This window comes from Lepidochelys kempii, chromosome 3 (assembly GCF_965140265.1).
Source record: "Lepidochelys kempii isolate rLepKem1 chromosome 3, rLepKem1.hap2, whole genome shotgun sequence".
Lineage (NCBI taxonomy): Eukaryota > Metazoa > Chordata > Testudines > Cheloniidae > Lepidochelys > Lepidochelys kempii.
The window spans coordinates 59,550,103-59,555,042 of NC_133258.1; positions in this window are offsets into that span (position 1 = coordinate 59,550,103).

Below are 4,940 nucleotides of genomic sequence, written 5' to 3' on the forward strand. Positions count from 1 at the left end.
ATTTTAGCATTTAGCCAACAAAAATATAGCATTTAGAGGGACCTCTCCAGATAAAATGAAATAAACCAAAGATGACCAGGAACACATATAGAGGCATGTAAGTTGGTCAAAAACATAAGTTATATAGATTCATAGCTTTTAAGTTCCTCTGGCACAATGGAACTCTCAACATAACAGTAAAGCTCATCTGAGTGGGAAACAGACCTTTCTACAGAATGGTCTGAGACTGTGGAGTAAACTCCCTAATTAAAAAAGTTACTACCTGCTCTCTAACTGTTCCTCTTCAAGATGTGCTGCACATGTCCATTCCACTTCAGGTGTGCATGCATCAAATGTGTGAATGTTAGACATTTTTCCCTTAGTGGTACCCACTGGGGAAATGCGTGCACCCCCTACTGCTTCGTGCTGCTGTGCCATGGTATAAAGGACAAAGCCACCCCGACAAGCTTCAGTTCATTTTTAGTGGATAGACTCCGATATCAAAGAATCCAGGACTGCCTCTGTCAACTCTTTTCTTTGAACAGAGAAGACTGACTTTTCCTCATTGATCAGAAGCCTCAGCACCCTGAAGATGGACTGGATCTTGGTCACACTGAATTCTACCTGGCTCTTGGACCAACCTCTCACCGGCTAGTTATACAGGTATGGAAACACTTGACCTCCTGTTTTCTTTAGGAACACAACCACCATTGCCATGCATTTTGTAAATACTTTCAGAGTCATGAATAGGCCAAAAACAAAGGACTGTAAACGGATAGAGTTAGGGTCAACCAATCCCACTGAGGAATCTCCTATGGATTTGATATATTGCCACATGGAAATGTGTGTCCCTCAAGTCAAGGACAGCTACAAGCTGGACCCAGGGAGGGGATAATGGATGCTGGAGTGGCCATATATATTTGTTTAGGTTTCACAGGTCTAATTGGGGTCTGAGACCTCTTTTTGCCTTTGGAATTAGGAAGTGGTGTGAATAAAACCCTTTCCCTCTGTGTAAAGGAGGAACCTCCTCGATGGCTCCCAACCAGAGGAGAGACTGGACCTCTCACAGGAGAACCTCCTCATGGGTGTGGTCCCTGAAGAGGGACTGGGAAAGAGGTGGGGAGGGAAGGATAGAATTACACTGAAGGCTGTATCCCAATTCCACCAGGCTTAGGACCCACTGGTATGTACTAATATTGGTCCAAACACTCAGGAAGTGGGATAGAAACAGGGATAAGAGAAGCTGGCATAGGGCAAACTGCTAAGCAGTCCTTGACAAGGCAGTCAAACATACAGCTTGACATTCCCAGACTGTTTGGATGGGCTTGCTGCAGACAGAAAGTTAGGTGGTGATCTCCTTCTATGACTCTTCCCTTTCCTCCTCGACTGGACAGATTGCTAAGGCATAAAGGGCTGGTAATGGTGGAATGATGAAAGGTGAAATTGCTTCTTTTAAAGAGTGGAGTATAAATTCCTAAAGACTGTGAAGCTTATCTGTCCACTGGGGAAAAAGGCTCAGTTCCTCAAAAGTGAGATTCTGGACAGTCTGTTGGACATCCTGAGGAAGGTCTGATGATTGAAGCCATGAACACTATGCACTGTGATAGCAGATGTCATGGCCCTGGCTACAGAGTCTGCCCCCATTCAAAGCAGTCTAGAGAGAGGTCCTAGCAATCAGCTTTCCCTCATCCATTACTGCCTGAAATTCTTGTCTGGCATCCTCTGGTAACTTGCCTGCAAATGTGAGAATGTTGTCTGAGAGAGAGAGAGAGAGAGAGAGAGAGAGAGAAATCATACCTCCCCACCAAGGCTTGCTGGCTCAATATATGAAATTTTAGTCCTGCCCTTGAATAAGTTCTTCTACGGGAAGGACAGAGTTTCTTTGTCTCTCTTGACTTTGAGGTAGAAGCAGGAAGGAGACGCTCCTTCTTGTTCAGTGCCAAAACCACCAAAGATCCAGTGTTTTTGTGTGTGTACCTGTGTGAGGGGCCTGGTACCTCTGTTCAGTCCGTTTGGTCAATGGAGGCAGAGAAGATGGTGTTTGTCACAAAATCCTCATGGGCTCAAAAATGGCATCTGTGAGGGGTTGAGCTAGTTGGGAGGCCCTGTTGAGCCCAAAATGTTCACCAATTGATGTGAGCTCTCCTGAACTACCTCCATTTGTATGTCCATGGAGGAAGCCACCCTCATAAAAAAGTCCTGTTGTGCTCTGTAATTATCCTGAAGAGGTAAAGACATACCAGACACCACTGCCTCATCAGGGGATAGGGAGGAGGTACCCAAAACAGACTGAGGTGGAGCCTCCCAGGTCTCTCCAATGGAGGTTCCACTGGGGCAGTTTTTTGTACTAAGTATCAGGGGTGACTTTGCATGCCTTCACACGTGAACTATCCCAACATCTACTTGGGGGTCTGGAGGGATGAGAGTCTGGAGAGGATCTGGTGGTGGGAGGAAACCACAGATTCCAGTATGGCCATTGGTTAGGCATTGGAGCCAATCCCTTCTGTGCCACTCCACCAATGCGGAACCTCTGCTGAGTATCAAGGGTGAAGACCCCCGCATGGAGAGTGACAGCTTCTATCCCGAGGCCAAGACACATAAAAGCCAACCTCTAATTTGGAAGATGAACCCGAGTTACCCAACTAAGGTGATGTGGTACCTCAGTCTCAAGGAGCATCATCAAGATGCCAGAGATGATGGTAAACAAGACAGCCTACTAGACTTGTCCCTCAATGGCCCCAGGTGAAGAGGTACAGGAGGGTCTGAAAGAGGCCACAATACTGAAATTTGAGCTCTTCCTGCAGAGAAGTCAGTCTGAGGGTTTATCGTTACTAGAGAAGATATCTCCTGAGTTGCTGGGAATGCTGGTACTGAGAGCCACAGGACATCGCATGCAGACACATATGCATCTGGCACTGTTGACATTTAGAGGTTCGACTGATGCTGATGCTGTTGCATCAAAGGGTCGGTGCTGTAGTAGCGGTTGGTCTCAATGGCACTGGCATCAACAAATCCACCCGAGGTGCTATCAGTACCAGTGAGAATTTCCTCTCCAAGTGCACTCTACCCCGCTTTGTTTACTGGTTGACAGTGCCAAGGACTTTTATCTTTTAGAGGATGAGTCCTTCAGAGGACTCTGCTGGTGTCTCTTTCTCAATACTGGGAAAAGAGAGTGATGCCGAGACTCTGCAATGCCTGGAGGAGCCTCCTTACAGACTTAGACATACTCAGTGCCCACCCCAAGCAGGAAGGCTCCATGGGTTGAGTCAGGGCAGCCTCTATGAGGTAGTGATGCAGCCTTATCTCCCTATCATTTTTGGTTCAGGGTCTAACGTCTCTGCAGATGTGGCACCAATCTCACACATGATCCTCACCACGGCACTTCACACACTGATATCAAGGGCGACTCAATGACAGATTTTCTGCAGCTGGTGCAAGGCTTAAAGCCTGGAGACTGAGGCATTTCCTGATACCTGATGTTGGTACCCAGAACAAGCAGGAATGGATGTATATGCTTACCTACAAGACAAATAAGAAATTAAACCTATACTAAACTAGCTATAAACTATAAAAATGAGTGCAAACTATGTACAAGAGAAACAATTTCCTTAAAAGGGAGCAAATAGCAAACACTTGCAGAAGCACTCTAGCATACACCAACTTCTGACCAGGGGTGGTAAAAAGGAACTGAGGGGGGTCAGAGGCAGCTGTCCTTTATACCATTGTGCAGCAGCAGGTGGCTACAGAGAGCACTACCCCCAAAGGATATCGCTAAGGGGAAAAATTCTGATGATAGCACACTGGATGCACACATATCTGAAGTGGAATTGACGTGTAATCACTCAAAGAAGAACTAAGAACCCTCACAACACTCACCACTTTTCACTTCCATGCAATGCACATTTGTTGACCTTCCCTTCTTCAATGTAAACACATAACAGGTATATTTATAATAATTAAACCAAACTAAAAGAAGCCTACCAAAACAAGACAATTCCACTGCACGTGCTTCTACCTCTGGGGAGAGCATGAAAGAGCAAATACCACATGACAGATGTTGTCACATTGTTTATGCACTACTGGAAGGCGTTCAGGAACTATGACAATGACAGTGATATAAAAACCTATATAGAATAGAATTAAAGACAGAAGAAACTATAATGATAATCTAATCTGACCTCATGCACAACACAGGCTATAAAATTCACCCATCTCACCAAGTAACTTATGATTTAACTATAGACATCTTTTAGAAGGAGTTTTTAAATCAAGACTGGATCTCTAAGTGATCGAGAATTTACCACATCTGTTCCAAATGTTAATTACACTCACTGTAAACAAAAATAATTGCAATTTACTTCCACCTTGAATTTTGTTGACTTCTATGTCTAGCCACTGGATCTTGTTATGCCTTTGTCTACTAACTCAATGAGCCTTCTAGTAACTGATGTCTTCTCCCTATGTACATTATAGATCATAATTAAGTCACTTAACTTTTTCTTCAGTAAACTAAATATATGAGCACTTTTAGTCTCTAATAAGGCATATTTTCCATACTATGAAAGGAACCACTCAGATTATTCCCATCTATAAACAAAAGCCTAGTGCTCCAAATCTGTGACATTAGATTATGCAGGGAACAACTTGCAAACTTAAATATCTGCTTAAAAGGCAGCTTGGAATTTGCCTCATAAATTATCACAGTAGTCCTGCACTTTCAAGTATTTATTGGTGCACTGTTCAACCCACAAGGGTATTATGCTGAATTTCTACAGAATTTTAACACAATATAAAAATCAGCTTGCATGTAACACTAGAATGAAGCTCACTTTCCTAAATCACATTTTAAGGGGCCAGAAGAATGGACAGAAGCATTCTGATAAAGCTGATAAATGACCCTTTTCAATCACATGCAAAGGATATAGCAAATAATATTGTACGCATTGTTCTTCCTCAATAAA